Below are 27973 nucleotides of genomic sequence, written 5' to 3'. Positions count from 1 at the left end.
AGGTTTTTGCCTGCCATATTAGTTCTGTTATACTCACAGACATCATTCAAGCAGTTTTAGAAACTTCAGAGTGTTTTCCATCCAATACTAATAATAATATGCATATATTAGCACCTGGGACTGAGTAGGAGGCAGTTCACTCTGGGCACGCTATTCATCCAAAAGTGAAAATGCTGCCCCCTATCCCAAAGAAGTTTTTAAACAAATCAAAATATATTTTATATTTAAGATTCTTCAAAGTAGCCACCGTTTGCCTTGGGTTAACACTTTTTTGGTTACTACATGTTTCCATATGTGTTATTTCATAATTTTGTTATCTTCACTATTATTTTACAATGTAGAAAATAGTAAAAATAACTTGAGAAAAACCCTTGAGTGAGTAAGTGTGTCCAAACTTTTGACTGGCGCTGTAGTTGACTGTGATCTTTTATACAGTGAAAGAGTTAGACACTGTCTTCCATTTTGAAAATGTCTACGTCCTTTACACAGAATATTTAAGTCCGTGCTTTCAACTGTCCCTCACTGAAAATTTGAGTAAAGTGACAGTTGGAGTTTGAACGTGTGAAACAAAATAAACTATGCATAGAAAGAGTTCTCTATAACAATCAGGTATTCATTGACAGATGTGATATATCTTTCAAATAAATAACGGACAATATGATGACAGATAAATCATTATCAGCCAAACAGACATTTTACATACGTACAAGAAGCTAATTTCTCTAACATTTTAGGCTCAAATGTGTTTACATTCCTGTTAGTGAGCATATCCCCTTTGCCAAGATAATTCATCCCCCTGATAGGTGTGGCATATCGAGAAGCTGATTAAACAGCATGATCATCACACAGTTGCACCTTGTGCTGGGGACAATAAAAGGCCACTCTAAAATGTACAGTTTTGTCACACAACACAGTGCCACAGATTGCAATGTGAAGCAGGTTATGGGTCTGAAAGTTTAACAGCATGCAGGCAGCCATATGACACACACAGAACAACTTGCACAATTATTCTTACCCATCAGAGGAGTCCTCTAACACCACATGTTGGTGTGGGGGTGGGCAGACATATCAGATATATCACTGTAGCAGCAGTGGTGTTAAGTACTAAAGTAAAAATACTTTAAATGCTACTTCCGTCATTTTTTGGGGGTATCTGTACTTTAGTATTTATATTTTTGACTACTTTTACTTCTTCTCACTCCATGCATTTTCCCTGACACCCAAAAGTACTCGTTACATTTTGAATGGCTAGCAGGACAGGAAAATTGTCAAATACATGCACTTATCAAAATAACATCCCTGGTGATCCCTATTGCCTTTGATCTGGCAGACTCACAACACAAATGCTCCATTTGTAAATGACGTCTGAGTGTTGAAGTGTGCCCTTGGCTATCCGTAAATAAAATAAAAACAATAAAATTGTGCCATGAGGTTTGGTTAATATAGGGAATTTTAAATTATTTATACTTTCTCTTAACACTTATGTATATTTAAGCAATTACATTTACCTTTGATATTCAAGTATATTTAAAACCAAATACTTTTACTCAAGTAGTATTTTACTGGGTGACTTTCACTTTTACACAAGTTATTTTCTATGAAGGTATCTTTACATTTACTCATATGACATTTGGGTACGTCTTCCATCACTGTGTAGCAGACATAAACATACTGTACACCGATGAAACAGTCTACAGGGAGGAGGTCAGAGACCTGGCAGTGCGGTGCCAGGACAGCCTTCAACGCCAGCAAGACAAAGGAGCTGATCATGGACTACAGGGAACGGAGGGCCGAGCACGCCTCCGTTCACATCGATGGGGCTGTAGTGGAGCTGGTCCACATGAAAAAGGATCTATCATTGTCCACACACACCAACATAGTTGTGAAGAGGGCACGATAACACCTCTTACCCCTCAGGAGGCTGAAAAGATTTGGCATGGGCCCTCAGATCCTCAAAATGTTTGACAGCTGCACTGTTGAGAGCATATTGACTGGCTCCATCACCGCTTGGTATGGCAACTGCTTGGCATTCGACCGCAAGGTGCTGCAGAGAGTAGTGCGTAAGGCCTAGTACATCACTAATCACTGGGGCCGAGCTTCCTGCCATCCAGGACCTCTACACCAGGCAGTGTCAAAGGAAGGCCCTAAAAATTGTCAAAGACTACAGCCACCCAAGTCATAGACTGTTCTCTATGCTATCATATGACAAGCGGTACCAATGCACCAAGTCTGGAGCCAACAGGACCCTGAACGGCTTCTACCCCCAAGTCATAAGACTGCTAAATAGATAGTTAAATAGTTAACCAAATAGCTACCTGGACTTTCTGCATTGAGCCTTTTGCACATACTTTTTTTGACTTCACATACACTGCTGCTTATGTTTTATTATCTATACAGTTAACTAGTCCCTATATTCCTAGTTATATGTACTTGTACAACAGGTGGGTTTAATCCTGAATGCTGATCGGTTAAAACCGCAATCCAGCAGGTGTTTATTCCACAAGTTACCACCGGCTAAATCTATGAAGTTAAAATGCCTATTTACTCTGTTTCATCTGGCTGCGCAATCCACTGCCTCATCAGCCCAGCCAGGCGACTTATAAACATTATCTCCACTATAAAAAGCATCGAGACATTCTCACATTTCGTTTAGACAAACACTTAGTTTTCAACAGCATCAATCTGTATAAACCTTTCTGTCTGTCTCTCTGACATTTGCAACATTGTTTCAATATTAAAATTACACCTCCAGCCCTTTCATAGTCAAAATCATGAATCAGCATAATTTTATGTATATATATAAAGAACTATCAATAGAAAACAGGTAAAACGAAATGAAGTGCACCTAGTTTGAAGCGTTTGCAGCTTCAGTTTGAAGTTAGTTAGCTGTGTTGTTGGCTAACTGAACAACAGAGTCCTGACGAGAGAGCACACTAAAAGACTGAATGACTGGGTCGCATCTCTGTCAACTGAACGAACGAACGGCCAGCTGGCTTGGGTAGCAACCATTGATGTGTGTCAGGACTATATCTTGTGGAAGGATGAAGTAGTATGAAAAAATTCATCAAAATAACATTTCTAATAAAATATGTCAATCATTATTTGTATAAAAAAGTGATAATGGCCTCGAAGCCAGTGTTTGTAGGATATTCTTGCATGGTTGGCCTAACAACACCTGTGCCAATATATCCTCCAAACACCGGCTTCTCTGCCATTAAAACTTAATTATAAACAGGCTGGTTCAAGCCCTGAATGCTGATTGGCTGACAGATGTGGTATGACAAAACATTTTTTTTACTGCTCTAATTACTTTGGTAACCAGCTTATAATAGCAATAAGGCGCCTCTGGGATTTGTGATATACAGTTGAAGTCGGAAGTTTACATACACTTAGGTTGGAGTCATTTAAACTAGTTTTTCAACCATTCCACACATTTCTTGTTAACAAACTATAGTTTTGGCAAGTTGGTTAGGACATCTACTTTGTGCATGACGCAAGTAATTTTTCCAACAATTGTTTACAGACAGATTATTTCACTGTATTCCAGTGGGTCAGAAGTTTACATACACTAAGTTGACTGTGCCTTTTTAAACAGCTGGGAAAATTCGAGAAAATGATGTCATGGCTTTAGAAGCTTCTTATTGGCTAATTGGCATCATTCGAGTCAATTGGAGGTGTACCTGTGGATGTATTCCAAGGCCTACCATCAAACTCAATGCCTCTTTGCTTTACATCATGGGAAAATCAAAAGAAATCAGCCACAAGACCTCAGAAAACAAATTGTAGCCCTCCACACGTCTGGTTCATTCTTGGGAGCAATTTCCAAATGCCTGAAGGTACCATGTTCATCTGTACAAACAATAGTACGCAAGTATAAACATCATGGGACCATGCAGCCATCATACCGCTCGGGAAGGAGACGTGTTCTGTCTCCTAGAGATTAACGTACTTTGGTGTGAAAAGTGCAAATCAATCCCAGAACAACAGCAAAGCACCTTGTGAAGATGCTGGAGGAAACAGGTACAAAAGAGTCTATATCCACAGTAAAATGAGTACTATATCAACATAACCTGAAAGGCCACTCAGCAAGGAAGAAGCCACTGCTCCAAAACCGCCATAAAAAGCCAGACTAAGGTTTGCAACTGCACATGGGGACAAAGATCATACTTTTTGGAGGAATGTCCTCTGGTCAGATGACACAAAAATTGAACTGTTTGGCCATAATGACCATCATTATGTTTGGAGGAAAAAAGGGGAGGCTTGCAAACCGAAGAACACCAACCCAACCGTGAAGCACGGGGGTGGCAGCATAATGTTGTGTGGGTGCTTTGCTGCAGGAGGAACTGGTGCACTTCACAAAATAGATGGATTTATGAGGAAGGAAAATTATATGGATATATTGAAGTAACATCTCAAGATGTCAAAGCTTGCGACCAAGTTAAAGCTTGTTTGCAAAAAATGCTTGGTCGTCTTTCAAATGGACATTCAACCCAAGCATACTTCCAAAGTTGTGGCAAAATGGTTTTAGGACTACAATGTCAAGGTATTGGAGTGGCCATCACAAAGCCCTGACCTCAATCCTATAGAAACTTTGTGGACCGAACTGAAAAAGCGTGTGCGAGCAAGGAGGCCTACAAACCTGACTCAGTTACACCAGCTCTGTCAGGAGGAATGGGGCAAAATGCACCCAACTTATTGTGGGAGGCTTCTGGAAGGCTACCCAAAACGTTTGACCAAAGTTAAACAATTTAAAGGCAATGCTACCAAATACCAATTGAGTGTATGTAAGCTCCTGACCCACTGGGAATGTGATGAAATAAATAACATCTGAAATAAATCATTCTCCTATTATTCTGACAGTTCACATTCTTAAAATGAAATGGTGATCCTAACTGACCTATGACAGAGCATTTTTACTAGGATTAAATGTGAGGAATTGTGAAAAACTGAGTTTAAATGTATTTGGCTAAGGTGTATGTAAACTTCCGACTTCAACTGTATGGCCATTATATCACGGCTAAGGGCTGTGTCCAAGCACTCCACGTTGCATTGCGAATAAGAACAGTCCTTAGCTGTGGTATATTAGCCATAAACCCCATCTCCTCGGGCCTTATTGCTTTTAATTTTTTTTTTTTTAAGGCATTATACCATGGCATTGTCAAATATTTATTTCTTATTGGTTTGAAGGCTATTCTAGAGCGTGCATTATTTCCCTATAACACATGGCATATTTGCACGGTAGAATTCAATGGCTATAGTTATTTTTTGCAAGTTTTGTTTGAGCTGCTTTTGATAGCAAAAGTCCAAATTAAAATAGTACTGGTATTGTTGAATTCGATTTTCATAATAGCACACTAGGACTGATGGTTTGGTAAGCTCAGAGGTTCCCAAACTGTTTATAGTCCCGTACCCCTTCCAATGTTCAACCTCCAGCTGTGTAACCCCTCTAGCAGCAGGGTCAATGCACTCTCAAATGTTGTTTTTTTGCCATCATTGTAAGCCTGCCACACACACACACTAAACATTTATTAAACATAAGAATGAGTGTGAGTTTGTCACTTCCCATGAGCCGGGTTGTGAAAAAGAGCTCTTATAGGACCACGGCACAAATAATAATAAGTCAATCATTTTGCTCTTTATTTAACCATCTTACATATAAAACCTTATTTGTTCATCAAATTGTGAAAAACACACCACAGGCTAATGAGAAGGGTATGCTTGAAAGGATGTACATAACTCTGCAATGTTGGGTCTCATTCTTAAATAATTTCCCACACACAGTCTGTGCCTGTATTTAGTTTTCATGCTAGTGAGGGCCGAGAATCCACTCTCACATATGTACATGGTTGCAAAGGGCATCAGTGTCTTAACAGCGTGATTTGCCAATGCAGGACAATCTGAGTGCAGCCCAATCCAGAAATCTGGCAGTGACTTTTGATTCAATTCAATTTCCACAGAACCGCTTGTTGCAATTTTGATAAGGCTCTCTTGAACAGATATCGGTAAGTGGACTGGCGGCAGGGCATGAAAGGGATAATGAATCCAGTTGTTTGTGTCGTCCATTTCGGGAAAGTACCTGCGTAATAGCACACCCAACTCACTCCGGCACTTCGCTATATCACATTTGACATTGTCCGTAAGCTTGAGTTCATTTGCACACAAAACAATCATACATGATGGAAAGATCTGTGTGTTGTCCTTATTAATGCAGACAGAGAAGTGCTCCAACTTCTTAATAATAGCCTCAATTTGGTCCCGCACATTGAATATAGTTGCGGAGAGTCCCGGTTATCCCAGATTCAGATAATTCAGGCGAGAACAAACATCACCTAGATAGGCCAGTCGTGTGAGAAACCCGTCATCATGCAAGCGGTCAGACAAGTGAAAATGGTCAGTAAAGAAAACTTTAAGCTCGTCTCCCAATTTAAAACAAAACGTGCCAGTACTTTGCCCTTTGACATCCAGCGCACTTCTGTATGTTGTAAAAGCTTTACATGGTCGCTGCCCATATCATTGCATAGTGCAGAAAATACATGAGAGTTCGGTGGCCTTGCTTTAACAAAGTTAAAGGACTACCCCCTTTAAAAACAAATTGTGACTATAATAACATACCCAAATCTAACTGCCTGTAGCTCAGGCCATGAAGCAAGAATATGCATTTTCTTGGTACCATTTGAAAGGAAACACTTGGAAGTTTATGGAAATGTGAAAGGAATGTAGTAGGATATAACACAATAGATCTGGTAAAAGATAATACATAGAAAAAACCAACCGCTCTTTTGTATTTTTTTGTACCATCATCTTTGAAAATTAAGGCAAAGGCCATAATGTATTATTCTTGCCCGGGTGCAATTTAGATGTTGGCCACTAGATGGCATCAGTGTATGTGCAAAGTTTTAGACTGATCCAATGAACCATTGCATTTTTGTTTAATATGTTGTATCAAAACTGCCCAAATGTGCCTAATTTGTTTATTAATAACTTTTTATGTTCAAAATTGTGCACTCTTTTCAAACAATGGCAATGTATTATTTCACTGTAATAGTTACTGTAATTGGATAATGCAGTTAGATTAACAAGAATTTAAACTTTCTGCCAATATCAGATATATCTATGTCCTGGGAAATTCTCTTGTTACTTAAAACCTTATGCTAATCGCATTAACCTACGTTAGCTCAACCGTCTCGTGGAAGGGACACCGATACAGAAGAAGTTCAAACTAATTAACCATTTTCACTGGAGTGTCCAAAACATATTTCAAGCTGTTAGGCATTCCCTTGGCAGTAAGAGCCTCTCGGTGAATGCTGCAGTGTACCCAAGTGGCGTTGGGAGTAACTGATTGCACTCGCATTACCACTCCACTATGTCTCCCTGTCATGGCTTCTGCACCAACAGTACAGATACCAACATGAGCAGCAGCTACATTTGGCTACATACGGACTGTTAGTGGAATTCCCGAGAGGGAGTAACGGTTAATGTGACGTAATGTTAATTATTTGACTAGGCTACCTGTATTTGACATTGTGTTGTTATTATTTCGCTCAACACTAGATGGTTTAATCTTATTTTTGGCATTGAAACGAGGCTAATCAGGCGAGAAAAAAATCTCACCCAAACGTATATCCCCACTGGAAAATATAAATGGACTGTTTGAAAATGTGAAGAAAATCACATTTTTATTTGGCGTACCCCTGACGGCATTGCGCATACCACGGCAACCACTGTAGTTATCTGGTAAACTAGCTACTTCAGTGGATGTTGAACACATTTCTACTGACAAATGAACACATTTCTACTGGCAAATGTGTTAAATTATAGCCAAGGTATAAAAGGGCTCTATGCCTTCTCTGGAAAATAATGCAACTCCGTTGAAGGTCAGGGCCACTCTGCTTGCGCGTCGAAGAACACACCTTCCACGTCGTTCATTAATTTCCATAGAACGCATAGCCCCTCGTTGATTATCCCTTACATATCTGCTTCAATTACCTCGTACCCTGCACGTCGACTCGGTACTGGTTCCCCGTGTATTTAGCCATTACTCCTTGTGTATTTATTATGACTTTTGTTTTTATGTGTTATTACTATTCTATTATTTCACTTTTCTTTCTCTGCATTGTTGGGAAGGGCCATAAGTAAGCATTTCACTACTAGTCTACACCTGTTGTTTACAAAGCATTTGAGAGTACCGTAATAGTTTAGCTGAAGGTCAATTCCTTGTCTAAATTAAATGTACATCCTTTACATGCCCAGTATCAGGAATCAAGGTAAGACCCAAGTGCAGACTGTGTGAAGTAAAAACGTTTATTGTAACCACAGGGGCAGGCAAACGACAGGCCAAGTCAGGCAGGGGTCGATAATCCAGAGCAGGGGCCAAGGTACAGGACGGCAGCCAGGCTCAGGGTCAGGTCAGGAAGAGGTCGGTAAACCAGAGTTGTAGCAAAGGTACAGGACGGCAGGCAGGCTCAGGGTCAGAGACATGAAGCGGTCAGGCGGGCAGGTATAGGTTCAGGACAGGTCAAAACCAGGAGGACGAGAAAAATAGAGACCATGGAAAACCAGGAGCTGAGACAAAATGCTGGTTAGGCTTGAACAAACAAGACAACCTGGCAACAGACAAACAGAGAACACAGGTATAAGTACACAGGGGAAGATAGGCGACACCTGGAGGGGGTGGAGACGAGCACAAGGACAGGTGAAACAGATCAGGACGTGACACCCAGACCTTACCCAGGGGGAGGAGTTCCAACCCATATTTGATACAGGCTCAGGCTGCTCCACTTGGCAATGTCAATTAAACCTCTTTAAACCTCTTTGGTAGATTTAATTAATGACAAGGTATTTAAGAATTTTAAGAAGGGCACCTGAAAGCGACTTAACAGAAGAGGCACCATACATGTAGGTATGTATGTATGTATTTATTTATGAATTGGGGACCCCTCCCATGCATTTAAACCACTTCTGTCAAAACCAAGGCAACGTAGCCTATCCATCAGATAGAGAGTCAGAGTCTCCACTCCATTCTGAGATCATCATCAGACTAATCTAATGAAGATATTAGACAGACATTCTTCTAGTTTCCCTGCTGTAAGACGGGCTGACCAGGGGCCATCAGTGAGACCAGGGGACCAGAGGAGTCAGATCACCCAGAGGAGTTATAAATAGCCGTTATCCCAAGCATCCTGGTCACACAGGACCAGGTTAATTACAGTCGACAATCTGTCACGATATATAGGAGCTACGCCTTGAGGTTGGTCTCAAGTTCCACTCACTGGTAAGCAATTATTTTCTCATTTCCTGTTTTTCTTCTGGGGGAGAAAGAAAGAAAAAGTGTTTTGCAGAGTTATAATTGGCCATGACCCAATGATAGGGGAACATTTATTGCAGTGCATGTTCTGGAATTGAAGCACATGCTGTGTTGGTTCCCAGAAACAATAAGTTGCAGTGTTCAGACTATAATGTGAATATGTTAGTAACATTTTCTTCAGTGTTCTGCTGAAATAGTTTGCCATTTGTAATCATGGAATTAATTTAACGTGGGATGGTTTTGTTTTTGCATTGTATGCATTGAGCATTTCATGGTGATTACATGTACAGTATGCATATTTTGTGCATGTCGTCATTATGAAAGAAAGATTCTTGAAACCAAATTCCATGATATATTTTATTGCACACTTAGTCTAATCATTGCAAATCCAAGTCAATGTTTAAATGGAAACACATCTGATCCTTTCTGATAACAGCAGATTTATAATAACTTCTATAATGCATAACCATAAAAACAATTATTACAAACATAGAGCAACAGTTGACTTTGACGGCCCCGTTGGTGTTGGCGGGTTGTGATGCCAATCTGATGAAAAATGTTTGGGAGATCAGAGCCAGAGACTACTACTCTAAAATAACGATTAAGCAGGAGAGACTGGAGCAGAGCACTCTGGCTAAGTAAGAACACACACACACACACAGTTCTGCATTTTGCTTAAATAAATGTCACACTTGTAGTTTTCATTTATGCGGCTCTGCTTTAACAAACCAAATGTAATTAAATTAATAAATCTTATCATTGGCGGAAGCGTTATAGGTTCGGGGGTGTGTCAGAAATATTTTGGTTATTTTCAGTGGCCACAGTACATGGTGGTGGCGCGAAAGGTCTGGGTTTTGATGAATTAACAAGTTGTGGGTGTGTCGAGGCATGGCTCTTTACTGACCAATCAGAACATGCTCCATGGCTAAATATGTGGTTGCTTCAAGTTGTGTTTCTACAGTCTTATGTATTGCGTTGTCATCAAATCCAATTTGAATGCTAGTCCGTTATAACCTAGTTCTTTAAATAGCCTGCCATATATTTATAAAATGTGTTGAACATGTTTGCAGTCCACATCATACTAAAGGCATTTCTTAAATATGGAAATATATTGTTAAACATAGGCTATAACACTCTCACTGATATAGGGTCTATGTCTACTTTAAATTGCAGACTGGACATGCCTGTCACGCCCTGGTCGAAGTATTTTGTGTTTATCTTCATGTATTGGGTCAGGCCAGGGTGTGGCATGGGGTTTTTGTATTGTGGTGTGTTTTGTCTTGGGGTTTTGGTGTGTATGTATTGGGATTGTAGCTAGTGGGGTGATCTAGCAAAGTCTATGGCTGTCTGGAGTGGTTCTCAGAGGCAGGTGTTTATCGTTGTCTCTGATTGGGAACCATATTTAGGCAGCCATATTCTTTGAGTTTGTCGTGGGTGATTGTCCTTAGTGTCCTGATGTCCTTTTTCTGTGTTAGTTTACACAAGTATAGGCTGTTTCGGTTTTCGTTACATTTATTGTTTTGTTTGTGTTTAGTGTGTTTCTTCATTAAACATGGATCGCAATAGACACGCTGCATTTTGGTCCGACTCTCCTTTGCCTACAGAAAACCGTGACAATGCCAAATATAGTCAATAAGCAAGATTCAATTCAATAGGCTATTGATGAGGCCTAAAAAGACAGTGTATAATTCTAATCAAATTCTAATAATTATTTTTAAAAATATGCTATGTCTAAATACAGTTGACTAACCATAATTGCTCCCCTTAGGCTTTGGTAAACCGTGGGGTGTTGGGTTGAGCACACAGAGCTGGACACAGAGACAGGGAGATTCTAGTCAGAAAGCACGACTTTACTAGGCAACAAAAAATAAAGGTAACAACAAAATAACTTAGGATTAGCTCGGTCCTTCTTTCATATTCGGCTCCGTGCCTCCGGGAGCTTTGTTTCCCCTCTCTCTTTTTCCACTCCTGTGGTGTGCCACGGTGCTACATTTCTGTGGCCTGCACAGCTGGTTGGCACTCTCCCCTAATTACACCTAATTGGTGCCATCAGAGTCAGGGTGTGTAACCCGGGTACTCCCAGCAGAGGGAGCCAACGTTGCGGCATGTACCTCCCCTCTATCACCAACCCCCCGGGGTAGAGGGCATTCGCATTGTCGTGCCAGGCGCCAGACCTGTGAATGACAGAGAAAGAGAACTGCTGTAAGGACAGGAAGCAGTGGGTGATGCAGTCATTCGTGACCTTATCTCTTGCCATCCACACAAATGGGGCATAGTCGGTGATCAGGGTCAACTTCCTCCAGGGGAGGTAATACTTCACCGCGAGGCACTCCTTCTCGACAATTAAGTACTTTTTCTCCCTCGGGAGGAGCTTCCTGCTGACATACATGATGGGGTTCTCCTCGTCTCCCTGCTCTTGGGACAAGACGGCCCCCACCCCTGTGTCAGACGTGTCTGTTTGGACCAGGAGGTTTCTTAAGAAGTCCGGGGTGACGGGTACCGGGTGCGAACATAGCGCGTCCTTCAGGGCCTGGAATGCCACCTCAGTGTCCTTGGTCCATCGCACCATCTGGGGTAGGTACGCCTTTGTCAGGTATGTGAGGGGAGAAGCAATTGCGGCAAAGTTAGGTACAAATCAACTGTAGTAGCCTGCTAACCCCAGGAACGACAGTATACACTCTACATGTACGAAGTTTCCATCCTCTATGTTGTGTATGAAATCTGAACAATTGAAAGTGTTTTTGTTAAGCGAGGGATGAGATCTTAGAAACTACAAGAAAATTGTTTCTATAACTTTGTACAAGTAAGTAGTCACCACCCCCTTGAGTGAGGTCAGAGAGCATGTCAGCCTCACAAACCGCTCCTTTTGAATGAACTGTATAAAACGATGGGTTAAGAATTAACATATCAGACCAGAAAGACGTTGAGCTGCAGCTCACTTTTTAAAGTGGTTTAAACTTTGAATGTCAACACGAGGTAGAGACAATAAGTCACCTCCCGGACAATCACTGGTGTGGCTGATTAGCTGTCCTAAGTAAAGTATCTCGAAAGCTAATATAAATGGGACCATTTAACTACCCTCTTCAAACCATCGTATTCTACTACTCTAATCACCCCATTGGGAACCATCGACACGGCTGGCTAGCCTATCTTCAAAAGAGCATCTTACAGAGTGAATGGAAGTAGAATCAACTCTGTAGTTCTGTTCAGGACTACACAACAAGTCACCGGCTACCAGATGATGGCAGAGGAGAACAGTAGAAGACCGGTGGGGACACCTTTTCGTAATTTTACAGGCCCAACCAACCCCCTTTCTAAGAAGGCCTGGTTCCGACAGAAATACACGAAAGAACAAATACATTTTCACGTAAATACATTCATGATGTTCTTACTCCAAACAGGCGGCGGTTCTTGTGCAAAGTATAAGATTACTGTGAAAGTAGCTTCTAAATGTACCAAAGTATTATGTCTCTGTCCCTCCCTGCCCCTCCATCTCTTTTGTAACAAACCGCCATAATGTGTCAGTCCGCTACGGACCTGTTTTAAGTCAGTCTGTATTATTATCCTGTGTTACCATTTAGTTAGCTAGTAAATTAATAAATAAATTAACAAATTTGTGTAGTACTGAATCATAAGGAAGGCTCTGGTTTTTACCGAGGCATGAGATTACAACTCTTCAAAGTGATGATATGATAAGAGGTTATGATTAAAAGAGTAGACTGTTTATGGATGTGATTGTCACGGCTGATGAAAGGAGAGGTGGGCGTACATTTTCTAAATTAACTCAAAATGACGCCAAACAAAACAATAAATACTACAAAACCAAACTGTGAAGCTCAAAGGCTATGTGCCCTAAACAAAGTCAACTTCCCACAAACAACATGGACCCGGACTGGAGGCCATCGTCTCTGGAGGCTCCGGACAGAAGGTCGTCGTCTCTGGAGGCTCCGAACTGGAGAGCGTCGCTGGAGTCTCCGGACTGGAGAGCGTCTCTGCAACTGGATGCTGGATTTCCCGACGGGCTGGTCCCAGGTGGTAAGAGTAGGCACCAAAAGGTCTGCCACGCTGATCCTCAACACTGGGGCCCCTCAGGGGTGTGTACTTAGTCCCCTCCTGTACTCCCTGTTGACCCACGACTGCATGGCCAAACATGACTCCAACACCATCATTAAGTTTGCTGGCGACAAAACAGTGGTAGGTAGGCCTGATCACCGACAACGATGAGATGGCCTGCAGGGAGGAGGTCAGAGAACTGTCAGTGTGGTGCAGGACAACAACCTCTCCCTCAATTTGAGCAAGACAAATGAATGAGCTGATCATGGACTACAGGAAAAGGCTGGCTGAACAGGCCCCCATTATCATCGATGGGGCTGTAGTGGGGAGGGTAAAGAGTTTCATGTTCCTAGGTGTCCAAATCAGCAACAAACTATCATGGTCCAAACATACCAAGACAGTTGTGAAGAGGGCACAACAAAATATTTTCCCCCCTCAGGAGACTGAAAAGATTTGGCATGGGAAAGAGAAACTTAAACTCAGACTTGGACCACACATCCACTCCAATGAATAGCATGCTAGTGATTGCTTTGCAATGGTTGTAGTTAGCCACTGATTCCTTTCAAACCAATCATTGTTGAATTTGCTGTTTCCAACTTGTGTAATGTTCATGTCCAATGGCTGATGAGCACCGATAAGCTTTATCTATAATTTATCTTCATATGGCAAGGATTGAAAATAATTTGCCAGTAGATTGTCCACTTAATTCATGATGATGACTGCTCGCTTGCTATCTATGATTTTGAAAGTGTGATGTTGACATGATCATTCCAATCAAAGCTACAGTAGATATAACGTGATTTGACATAATTTTATCTGTGGCCAATGACCTTTAGCCTTCTTGGATGGGCACTTCGAATGTAACTCTATGGCAGCACCCAAGGGGTGTAGATTTTGCAGTGACCTAGTGTCCTCATGAGTGACAGAACACTGAGCCAATGATGGCGCAACTAGAGAACATTACCAAGAACATTACCAACCCCTACACTCCACATTGTATATATATATATGTATAATTTTATTTTGCTAAACAGTTGGGGCTCAAACCGCACCTGCCCTGAATGACGGGTCGCCACTGATTAAGGTGGATGATTACCTATAGCTTGTCCTCTCTTCATATGGTTTTATGGAATACTGAAGTGATTCAAAATGGAAGAAAGCACTTAAAGTGTATTTACAAATCTACTGCTAGTCTAGTTGTTCAACCCATCCCCCTGAAGGTATTCCTTCTCTTTGTGCTCTTCCAAGGCCCAGCTCAAACACCGAACAGGTTCTTTATAAGCATTGATTTCCATTCACAGCTGTCTTCTATGAAAACACCAATTCTCATCAACTTCTGTCCTCCGGCAATCTCAATAGAGGCTTCCTGTTCGGCACAGGAGTTACCCCAAGTCTTTAATTGTGCTTCTGATTTGCTTTCTTTACCTTTCGGAGGAGATTCCAACAATCGATTGGTGGCTCCAACTCTTTTCTCCTGCCCAGCCCTGTTGTAAAGTAAGAACAGGAACTGTTACTGTAGGTCGGAGACTCTTTCTGGCACCTTGTTCTTCTTGGTTCACCACAGACGTTTCTTTTGAACCATCAGTAGCGACAGTGAAATGCAAGTATTTTCTATGTAGCAACATGTTAATCCAAAAGTGTTACTAGTGTACAACTACCGTGCAGTCAACAGGCAAAATAAACTTAATGTAAACAGTAACCAAAATGTTGAAAAAGCCTAATCCTTGTTTTAGTGGAATTTTCTTTTTTTTGCAGGATTAATTCAGATTGACATGGGTGTATGACCCTCAAGCAACCACCCAAGAGGGTGAGAAGGAGAGACAAGCTAGAGGAAACCATTAGTGTTGGTGGCACAAACTAATGTGTCTATGTCATCTCCACACCATGAAGATGGCACACAAGGATATGCACAACAGTGGGCAGACTCTTGGAAGCTATCAACTCAAAAAGTGACTGAGAAGAAAGAAACGTCTTATGTGTCCCTTTCAGGCTGGGGAGATGCTTGGAAATGCTTGCTTAGTATCCCCCACAGAACGTCTCCAAGGGTAAGTAAGGAGGAACTCTCGTGGGGTCTCAAGACCATCAACATAGATCTTTTTAGAACATATTCTGGAAATGAAGGACTCATGTTCGTTATGCTGATGATCCTATGAGGAATCAGCATCCTCATCATCTCTGTACCCCCTTCACTCCACCTTACAGAACAGTTTCTTATATCTAGAACACAAATTACAGATTGAATTTGAGATAACCTTTGAAGGTAGACGAAAGAAATCTATGTGCAAGTTGAATATAGCTCAGCAGATTGTTGAAAGGAGAGTTTGAAAGATCCACATTTTCATAGGGCACTATTACTGACCAGGGGGCATTTGGGACGCAAATTTGGGACGCAAACTATGAATACAAAAAAAGGTAATAAGGAAAGTCCAGTGTTTCCAGATGTCTATGAAATATCACCCATAATGAATTACAATGTGGGTTGAGCTGTAGAGGGTCCCACAGTGGAGCTGTGAGGAATGGCCTGCGGTGGAGCTGTAGAGGGTCTCACAGAGGAGATGCGAGGAAGGGCCTGTGGTGGAACTGTAGAGGGCCCCACAAAGGAGCTGCAAGGAAGGGTCTATGGTTGAGCTGAAGGGAAAAGGCATATGAAGGAACAAATTAGCCGTTGTAGATATTTAGAAACTTGCATAATCTTTTTGTCAGTGCTTCTTGAAGGCATACTTTGAAGATTTCTTGCATTGGTGACTGTGTTAATGAATCCTAAAGAAACAAACAAGTAATGTTTTTATAGTGTATTTATTTTATCATTGTAAATCCACTAACTTTTGAAATAATTTGCCATACCACAAATCAACCACACTAGGCCCCACACTTTATAGTTGAAATAGCCACTGCAGAGCAGACCTGGGTTCAGGTACTACTTGAAATGATTTAAAATATGCTAGTTGTGCTTGATTGAGCTTGCCAGTTGCAAAGGAACAGATAGAAAAGTCTCTAAAGTGCAAACTCCACCCAACTGGCACTGCAGGCAGGCAAAAGCAAATGCTTAAAGCATTTTTAAATAGTATGTTAATCCAGGACTGCTACAGAGTTCCTCCTTAATCCCGCAGGATCCACACCGGCCAAGGAAATACTTGATTTATGCCCCTCTCTAATAGGCGGCTACGTGTAGACTGATACTTTAGTAGGGTACACAGATCAGTACACAGTATTCTAATGTAGCATATGTTATGAGAATGCTGCCTGGCTTTCAATTTCATCACGTGTAAGACATTATAGTTATCAAATGAAGAGGGTAATTATACCAGACTTCCCACAAGCAACATTAATATTGAACAATTTTACAGTTCAATAGTTAGGTATCAATTATAATTGGCTATCATCCCATCCAAACTCTGGTAACTAACTGATAATGCCACAGACAACAGTAATAACAGTAATTAATGTTCTAAATTATTGTGAATACAAGCAGAATTTATAATGCGGCGGGGTATTTGAAGATGTGCGCACACAACTTAGTAATATAAGTGAAAATGATTAAGTAATCATTTGCATGATTTTCTTTACAGAGCAAGTTATTGACAGAGAAATTATTGAACAGTATTATACTAGCCTTCTAAACTTTTTTTGTGGGGTGGGTGCAGTGTCTTCTGCTAGAAAGACGACGCAAGCCGTTGATTCACTGTTAACTCTTTAATCCAAGAGCAACCAGAATAATTAGGTAGAATGGTTTCTATAACAGAGAAATAACAAAAGGTATAATTAAGAATGCACACTATGTCATCAATAACAATAACGACATAATATACAATGTGCATAAACATAAAGGCAAGAATATGCTTTATAATAATATGGAATGTGTATACATAAATAGAATGGTCAAACATACACTACATGACCGAAGGTATGTGAACATCTGGCTGTCGAACATCTCATTCCAAAATCTTCGGCTGCTATAACAGTCTCCACTCTTTTGGGAAGGCTTTCCACTAGATGTTGGAAGATTTCTGCGGGGACTTGCTTCCATTCAGCCACAAGAGCATTAGGGAGGTCGAACACTGATGTTGGGCGATTAGGCCTGACTCTGCAGTCGGTGTTCCAATTCATCCCAAAGGTGTTTGATGGAGTTGAGGTCAGGGCTCTGTGCAGGCCAGTCAATTCTTCCACATCGATCTCGACAAATCATTTCTGTATGGACCTCGCTTTGTGCACAGGGGCATTGTAATGCTGAGACAGGAAAGGGCCTTCCCCAAACTGTTTCCACAAAGCTGGAAGCACAGAATCGTCCAGAATGTCATTGTATGCTGTAGCGTTAAGATTTCCCTTCACTGGAATGATGGGGCCTAGCCCAAACCATGAAAAGCAGTGATTATTATTCCTCCACCAAGCTTTGCAGTTGGCTCTATGCATTCGGGCAGGTAGCATTCTCCAGGCAACCGCCAAACCCAGATTAGTCCCTCGGACTGCCAGATGGTAAAGCATGATTCATCACCCCAGAGAACGTGTTTCCACTGCTCCGGAGTCCAATGGCGGCGAGCTTTACACCACTCCAGCCGATGCTTTGCATTGCGCATGATCTTAGGCTTGTGTGCGACTGGCCATGTAAACCTATTTCATAAAGCTCCTGACGAACAGCCCTTGTGCTGACGTTGCTTCCAGAGGCAGTTTGGAACTCAGTAGTGAGTGTTGCAACTAAGAACAGGCAATTTTTTGTTGTTGCCCTAGGTGCTTCAGCATTCGGAGGTCCCGCTCTGTGAGCTTGTTTGGCCTACCACTTCGTGGCTGAGCCATTGTTGCTCCTAGACGTTTCCATGTCACAATAACAGCACTTACAGTTGACCAGGGAAGTTCTAGCAGGGCAGAAATTTGCCGAACTGACTTGTTGGAAAGGTGGCATGCTATGACGGTGCAACGTTGAAAGTCACTGAGCTTTTAAGGTCCTTCTACTGCCAAAGTTAGTCTGAGATTGCATGACTGTGTACCCAATTCTATACACCTGTCAGCAACGGGTGTGGCTGAAATAGCAGCATTTACTTGTTCTAACAGCAGACCTATCATCTTGCCGCCAGCTCTTAGCAAACTGTTTGAAAAAAATGGTGTTTGACCAAATACAATGCTATTTCTCTGTAAACAAATGAACAGACTCAGCATGCTTATAGAGAGAGGCGCTCAACATGTACTGCACTGACAAATGACTGACGATTGGTTGAAAGAAATTGATGATGAGATTGTGGGAGCTGTGCTGTTCGATTTCAGTGCAGCCTTTGATATTATTGACCATGACCTGTTGTTGAAAAAGCTTTTCAACCTCTGCCATATTGTGGATTAAGAGATATTTAATAACACTCAAAGGGTTTTCTTTAATGGAAGCTTCTCTAATGTCAAAAACGTAAAGTGCTGTGGACCGCAGGGCACCTGTAGGCCCTTCACTTTTCTATTTTTACTAATGACCTGCCACTAGCATTAAACATGCATGTGTGTCCATGTATCCTGCTGATTCAACCATATACACATCAGCAACCACAGCTAATAAAGTCCCTGAAACCCTTAAAAAGTTGCAATCTGTTTTGGAATGGATGGCCAATATTAAATTTGTCCTGAACATCTAAATCTAAGAGCATTGTATTTGGTACAAATAATTTCCTAAGTTCTAGACCTCAGCTGAATCTGGTAATGAATGGTGTGGCTGTTGAACAAGTTGAGAAGACTAAATTACTTGGTGTTACCTTAGATTGTAAACTGTCTCTGTCAGAACATAGGCTCAAGGCTCAAGGGCGTAGGGTTTTCATGTCTCCGAGTTCAACAACAGAACATGCACCAGTAGCACAAATAGAATGCAAATGGGGAGTTTTAGGGATATTGGTACACGTGGAAAGAAGGGGGAATTCACCAATCACCTCACAGTCCACAAGCCGTTCTCATTGTCCGTTCCGTCTTCCAGGGGTAATCCTCAAACTCGGGTCCTCAGCCAACCCGGTCCAGTACACAAGGGGGTTAGTCCGACATTCCAGGTCACAATGGCTAATCTCACAGATATTGCTCTCTCTTCTCCCACTCTTCATAACACACTTGGCTCTCTCCTACTCTGCCCCTTTGTGCAGGCTGCTTCCTCCTTTATCCCCAAGCACTCCCTGGCTTAACGAACACCAGTCTCACCTCGTTGGGGCAGGAAGTCCATATAAGGCTCAGGGGGGAGGCAGCGGCCTGCAAGATACCTCCCCTCACCTCTTCCTGCCACAATATAGATTCAATGGTTGTAAAGATGGGGAGAGGTCTGTTCATAATAAAGTGATTCTCTGCTTTTTTTAACACCAAACTCCAAAAAGCAAGTCCTGCAGGCTCTAGTTTTGTCTTATCTTGATTATTGTCCAGTCGTGTGGTCGAGTGCTGCAAGGAAAGATCTAGTTAAGATGAAGCTGGCCCAGAACAGAGCGGCACGTCTTGCTCTTCATTGGAATCAGAGGGATGATATGAATACTATGCATGCCAGTCTCTCTTGGCATAGTCAACTTACACACAGCTCTGTCACACACATTTACCACACCAGACATGCCACCAGGGGTCTTTTCACAGTCCCCAAATCCAGAACAAATTCAAGAAAGCATACAGTATTATAGATAGGCATTACTGCATTGAACTCTGTACCATCTCACATTGCTCAAATGAACAGACCTAGTTTAAAAAAACAGATAAAGCAATACCCCACAGCACAATACCTCTCCCTTATTTGACCTAGATAGTTATTTTTTTATTGATGTAGTTCTGTCCTTGAGCTGTTCTTGTCTTTTAATGTTCTGTATTATGTCATGTTTCATGTTTTTTTGTGGACCCCAAGAAGAGTAGCTGCAGCTTTTGTAGCAGCTTATGGAGATCCTAATAACATACCAAAATACCAAACTAGCCAAATCCACTAATTTGAAGTACATACTTTTGTATATATAGACAATGTGTATACATAATAAGTTGCTCTGGATAAGAACGTCTGTGAAATGACTAAAATGTAAATGTAAGTGTCTGGGATCTAGACATAATAAGTAATGATAAACATAAATAATATATGCATATTATGAGATGCAATAATAAACTGTGCCACTCGGCGGAATGAAGAGCCCCGTAATAGCTCTGAATGACTGACTACCATGAAGATGCCCGAAAGGGCAGAGCTAGAAAAGGACAACTCTGCAACGTGAGCTGAGCTTCATATTCCCCTTTAGGAAATAGCAGGCATAAATGGCGAACTGCTTAAAGGCCCTACAATTACACTAAACAAGGCATAAATGGAACTCATATGTAGGAGTTACCATACATAATAACAGAGGGATAGAAACAACATTCTATGGGAAAGGAGCCTGTACATGGCTGGAATTGATAAGGGAAAATACTGATCTAACCCGGAGCTTACCACTATGGCAAATAGACCCATCAGCGGAACAGTAACTAAGCCTACATAACATAATGCAGCTAAACAGGAATGTGAATACACATGCTTACCCAACTATATCACCAAGCAATAGACAATATATAAAGGTGAGTAGGCAAAAGGTAAATTGGCATCGAGCTAACAAGGACATGTTAGCATTGGAGCTAGCACGTGGTGGAGCGTTACAAGGAGTTCGACCTCGGGATAACTGTGGCTCTATATAAACTGACCTACACGGTCGATATTATGGCCTACAGGTGAAATACACGCGTTGGCATCAACGCACACTGAACTACAAAACAGTAAGTTACGAACACTGGAGGATATTGTTTGTGAAGGGCAGCAGTAGCTGCAGGTGACTGCTGACTCCAATGCTGAGCTGGAAACTGAGGTGAGGGAGAGTTGCATGTGCAAACTCTCTCGCTGGAGTGATGTTACAACCCCAGCTCGTGACTGACGGAGTATGGAGTTCTTCACAGTGGTGGTGGGCACATACAGCAGCTAGCTTATTTTCTGATTGGGTACAGTGTTGGAATTCACTTCACATGATAGAGAATAACGGCTGTGTTGCACATGAAGTAACTATCGTCATGGTTCCACCTGTCATCAGAGGGCGGTGGAGACCGCCCTAGAGACAGTAACGTCACCCAGGTGTGTCCTATTTACTCGTAATGATTTCCATGTTAAAAGAGGTGTGTTTTCTCTTGTCCTTGGCAGAAGCTTGAATTATGTGCAATGTGCGTCTCCTGAGTGAGTTTTTGGGACTAAGTGTCTGTTTTTATGCCAGTGTTACCGCGATCCTTCCGTTACCATTTTTCAGTAAAGTGTTATGTTTATCCTTAACAGCTGAATCTTGTCTGGTCTCTTGTCTGTACCTGGGTCCATCCTCACCATGTCACAACTATAGCTCCTATTCGTTACATACAGTGCCTTGCGAAAGTATTCGGCCACCTTGAACTTTGCGACCTTTTGCCACATTTCAGGCTTCAAACATAAAGATATAAAACTGTATTTTTTTGTGAAGAATCAACAACAGGTGGGACACAATCATGAAGTGGAACGACATTTATTGGATATTTCGAACTTTTTTAACAAATCAAAAACTGAAAAATTGGGCGTGCAAAATTATTCAGCCCCTTTACTTTCAGTGCAGCAAACTCTCCAGAAGTTCAGTGAGGATCTCTGAATGATCCAATGTTGACCTAAATGACTAATGATGATAAATACAATCCACCTGTGTGTAATCAAGTCTCCGTATAAATGCACCTGCACTGTGATAGTCTCAGAGGTCCGTTAAAAGTGCAGAGAGCATCATGAAGAACAAGGAACACACCAGGCAGGTCCGAGATACTGTTGTGAAGAAGTTTAATGTCGGATTTGGATACAAAAAGATTTCCCAAGCTTTAAACATCCCAAGGAGCACTGTGCAAGCGATAATATTGAAATGGAAGGAGTATCAGACCACTGCAAATCTACCAAGACCTGGCCGTCCCTCTAAACTTTCAGCTCATACAAGGAGAAGACTGATCAGAGATGCAGCCAAGAGGGCCATGATCACTCTGGATGAACTGCAGAGATCTACAGCTGAGGTGGGAGACAATCAGTCGTATATTGCACAAATCTGGCCTTTATGGAAGAGTGGCAAGAAGAAAGCCATTTCTTAAAGATATCCATAAAAAGTGTCGGTTAAAGTTTGCCACAAGCCACCTGGGAGACACACCAAACATGTGGAAGAAGGTGCTCTGGTCAGATGAAACCAAAATTGAACTTTTTGGCAACAATGCAAAACGTTATGTTTGGCGTAAAAGCAACAGCTGAACACACCATCCCCACTGTCAAACATGGTGGTGGCAGCATCATGGTTTGGGCCTGCTTTTCTTCAGCAGGGACAGGGAAGATGGTTAAAATGAATGGGAAGATGGATGGAGCCAAAAACAGGACCATTCTGGAAGAAAACCTGATGGAGTCTGCAAAAGACCTGAGACTGGGACAGAGATTTGTCTTCCAACAAGACAATGATCCAAAACATAAAGCAAAATCTACAATGGAATGGTTCAAAAATAAACATATCCAGGTGTTAGAATGGCCAAGCCAAAGTCCAGACCTGAATCCAATCGAGAATCTGTGGAAAGAACTGAAAACTGCTGTTCACAAATGCTCTCCATCCAACCTCACTGAGCTCGAGCTGTTTTTCAAGGAGGAATGGGAAAAAAATTTGGTCTCTCGATATGCAAAACTGATAGAGACATACCCCAAGCGACTTACAGCTGTAATCGCAGCAAAAGGTGGCGCTACAAAGTATTAACTTAAGGGGGCTGAATAATTTTGCACGCCCAATTTTTCAGTTTTTGATTTGTTAAAAAAGTTTGAAATATCCAATAAATGTCGTTCCACTTCATGATTGTGTCCCACTTGTTGTTGATTCTTCACAAAAAAATACAGTTTTATATCTTTATGTTTGAAGCCTGAAATGTGGCAAAAGGTCGCAAAGTTCAAGGGGGCCGAATACTTTCGCAAGGCACTGTAACTATAGCTCCTATTCATTACATAACTATAGCTCCTATTCATTACATAACTATAGCTCATATTCAAGAACATTATATGCAAAGCAAATTCAGACACTACATGGGTCCTCTTATACTTCATCCACATATGTTGTGGTGTCAACATGAGCGAAGCCTGAGAGCTGAGACTAATTTACACCCTGGCGATGTAATAAAAATAGAGCTGTATTTTTTTATTGAGCAGCTATGTTACAGACATCCTAAAAGGCAACCCCTTATTATGTTGGCAAGCTGCCAACTGTCAAGGAGCAAGGGCTGAGAATACTACACCTCCCATATGGCCCGTGTGACTCACACATGGAACACAATTAATTTCAATAACTTTTACAGATTAGTCAATAGCTGGCAGACCCACTGCCATGTGGATAATAATGCAAGGTGCAAATAGATTATAGCCCAGGGAGATGGGAAAGGGGGATACCTAGTCAGTTGTACAACTGAATGCATTCAACTGAAATCTGTCTTCTGCATTTAACCCAACCCCTCTGAATCGGGGGGCTGCTTCAACCTCTCTGGGATATTCGGGACGGTAGCGTCCCACCTCAACAACAGCCAGTGAAAGAGCAGGGCGCCAAATTCAAAACAACAGAAATCCCATAATTAAAATTCCTCAAACATACAAGTATTTCGCACCATTTTAAAGATAAACTTGTTGTAAATCCAGCCACAGTGTCCGATTTCAAAAAGGCTTTACGACGAAAGCACACCAAACGATTTTGTTAGGTCAGTACCTAGTCACAGAAAAACACAGCCATTTTTCCAGCCAAAGAGAGGAGTCACAAAAAGCAGAAATATAGATAAAATTAATCACTAACCTTTGATGATCTTCATCAGATGACGCTCATAGGACTACATGTTACACACTACATGTATGTTTTGTTCGATAAAGTTCATATTTATATCCAAAAATCTCAGTTTACATTGACGCATTACGTTCAGTAGTTCCAAAACATCCGGTGATTTTGCAGAGAGCCACATCAATTTACAGAAATACTCTGAATAAACATTGCTAAAAGATACAAGTGTTATGCATGGAATTTTAGATCCACTTCTCCTTAATGCAACCGCTGTGTCAGATTTCAAAAAAGCTTTACCTAAAAAACACACCATGCAATACAGCGCAGTACAGCCCGTACAGCGCTCAGACAACAAAGCAAGCCATACAGATATCCGCCATGTTGTGGAGTCAACAAAGTCAGAAATAGCATTATAAATATACACTTACCTTTGATGATCTTCATCAGAATGCACTCCCAGGAATCCCAGTTCCACAATACATGTTTGATTTGTTCGATAAAGTCCATAATTTATTTCCAAATACCTCGTTTTTGTTCGCGTGTTTAGCCCAGTAATCCAAATTCATGAGGTGCGAGCAGACAAAAAGTCCAAAAGTTTCGTTACAGTCCGTAGAAACATGTCAAACGATGTATAGAATCAATCTTTAGGATGTTTTTAACATAAATCTTCAATAAAGTTTCAACCGGAGAATTGCTTTGTCTGTAGAAATGCAATGGAACGCAAGTTAACTCTCACATAAACGCGCGTGGTCAGGTCATGGCACTCTGGCAGACCTCTGACTCATTCAGTTCCAATTTCCCCCTCCTTCACAGTAGAAGCATCAAACAAGGTTCTAAAGACAGTTGACATCCAGTGGAAGCCTGAGGAAGTGCAATATGACCCCATAGACACTATATTCGATAGGCAATGAGCTGAAAAACTACAAACCTCAGATTTCCCACTTCCTGGTTGGATTTTTTCTCAGGTTTTTGCCTGCCTTATGAGTTCTGTTAAACTCAGACATCATTCAAAAAGTTTTAGAAACTTCAGAGTGTTTTCTCTCCGAATCCACTAATAATAAGCATATATTAGCAACTGGGCCTGAGTAGCAGGCAGTTTACTCTGTGCACCTTATTCATCCAAGCTACTCAATACTGCCCCCCAGTCCCAAAGAAGTTAATTGACATCCACTTCATCGGCGCCCGGAGAATGGTGGGTTAACTGCCTTGTTCGGGCAGGGCGACAAATCTTTACCTTGTCAGCTCGGAGATTCGATCCCGCAACCTTTCGGTTACTGGCCGTTACTGGTGTGGTGCCAGGAAAATAACCTCTCTCTCAATGTCAAAAAAACAAATGAGATGATCGTTGACTTCAGGAAAAAGCATAGGGAGCACGCCCTATCCACATTGATGTGACCGCAGTGGAGCAGGTGGAAAGCTTCAAGTTCCTCGGCGTACACATCACTGACGATCTGAAATGGTCCACCCACACAGAAAATATGGTGAAAAAGACGCAACAGCACCTCTTCAATCTCAGGAGGCTTAAGAAATTTGGCTTGGCCCCTAAGACCTTTTACAAATGCACAATTGAGAGCATCCTGTATGGCCGCAACTGCACCACCATACAGAGGGTGCCCAATGCATCACCAGGGGAAAACTACATGCCCTCCAGGACACCTACAGCACCCGATGTCACAGGAAGGCCAAAAAGATCATCAAGGACACCAATGATCTGAGTCACGGTCTGTTCACCCCGCTATCATACAGAAGGTGAGATCAGTACAGGTGCATCAAAGCTGGGACCGAGAGACTGAAAAACAGCTTCTATCTCAAGGTCATCAGACTGTTAAATAGCCATCACTAGCTGGCTACCACCAAGTTACTCAACCCTGCACCTTAGAGGCTGCTGCCCTATATACATAGACATGAAATCACTGGTCACTTTAATAATGTTTACATACTGATTTACTCATTTCATATGTACACTGCTCAAAAAAATAAAGGGAAGTCAATCACACAATCACACCAAGTCAATCACACTTCTGTGAAATCAAACTGTCCACTTAGGAAGCAACACTGATTGACAATAAATTGAACATGCTGTTGTGTAAATGGAATAGAGGTGGAATACAGGTGGAAATTATAGGCAATTAGCAAGACACCCCCAATAAAGGAGTGGTTCTGCAGGTGGTGACCACAGACCACTTCTCAGTTCCTATGCTTCCTGGCTGATGTTTTGGTCACTTTTGAATGCTGGCGGTGCTTTCACTCTAGTGGTAGCATGAGACGGAGTCTACAACCCACACAAGTGGCTCAGGTAGTGCAGCTCATCCAGGATGGGACATCAATGCGAGCTGTGGCAAGAAGGTTTGCTGTGTCTGTCAGCATAGTGTCCAGAGGATGGAGGCGCTACCAGGAGACAGTCCAGTACATCAGGAGACATGGAGGAGGCCGTAGGAGGGCAACAACCTAGCAGCAGGACCGCTACCTCCGCCTTTGTGCAAGGAGGAGCAGGAGGAGCACTGCCAGAGCCCTGCAAAATGACCTCCAGCAGGCCACAAATGTGCATGTGTCTGCTCAAACGGTCAGAAACAGACTCCATGAGGGTGGTATGAGAGTCCGACGTCCACAGGTGGGGGTTGTGCTTACAGCCCAACACCGTGCAGGACGTTTGGCATTTGCCAGAGAACACCAATATTGGCAAATTCGCCACTGGCGCCCTGTGCTCTTCACAGATGAAAGCAGGTTCACACTGAGGACATGTGACAGACGTGACAGAGTCTGGAGACGCCGTGGAGACGCCGTTCTGCTGCCTGCAACATCCTCCAGCATGACCGGTTTGGCGGTGGGTCAGTCATGGTGTGGGGTGGCATTTCTTTGGGGGGGCTTCACAGCCCTCCATGTGCTCGCCAGAGGTAGCCTGACTGCCATTAGGTACCGAGATGAGATCCTCAGACCCCTTGTGAGACCATATGCTGGTGCGGTTGGCCCTGGGTTCCTCCTAATGCAAGACAATGCTAGACCTCATGTGGCTGGAGTGTGTCACCTGTTCCTGCAAGAGGAAGGCATTTATGCTATGGACTGGCCCGCCCATTCCACAGACCTGAATCCAATTGAGCACATCTGGGACATCATGTCTCGCTCCATCCACCAACGCCACGTTGCACCACAGACTGTCCAGGAGCTGGCGGATGCTTTTAGTCCAGGTCTGGGAGGAGATCCCTCAGGAGACCATCCGCCACCTCATCAGGAGCATGCCCAGGCATTGTAGGGAGGTCATACAGGCACGTGGAGGCCACACACACTACTGAGCCTCATTTTGACTTGTTTTAAGGACATTACATCAAAGTTGGATCAGCCTGTAGTGTGGTTTTCCACTTTAATGTTGAGTGTGACTCCAAATCCAGACCTCCATGGGTTGATACATCTGATTTCCATTGATAATTTTTGTGTGATATTGTTGTCAGCACATTCAACTATGTAAAGAAAAAAGTATTTAATAAGAATATTTCATTCATTCATTCAGATTTTAGTGTTCCCTTTATTTGAGCAGTGTATTTACTGTATTCTATTCTACTGTACTTATATATTTCTTAATTTCATTATGTGACTTTTAGATTTGTTGTGTTGTGAATTGTTATATATTACTGCACTGTTGGAGCTAGGAACACAAGCATTTCACTACACCCGCAATAACATCTGCTAAATGTGTGTATGTGACCAATACAACTTGATTTGATTTGGACCAACGCTCTGGGATTCATTCCAGCAACCTTTCGGCTACTGGCCCAAAGCTCCTACCCACCAGGCTTGTACCTGTTAGCAAACAAATACCCTCTACGTTATACATACACAC

Source organism: Oncorhynchus clarkii, chromosome 5 (genome assembly GCF_045791955.1).
Source record: "Oncorhynchus clarkii lewisi isolate Uvic-CL-2024 chromosome 5, UVic_Ocla_1.0, whole genome shotgun sequence".
Classification (NCBI taxonomy): Eukaryota; Metazoa; Chordata; class Actinopteri; order Salmoniformes; family Salmonidae; genus Oncorhynchus; species Oncorhynchus clarkii.
This window is presented reverse-complemented; position numbering follows the sequence as displayed.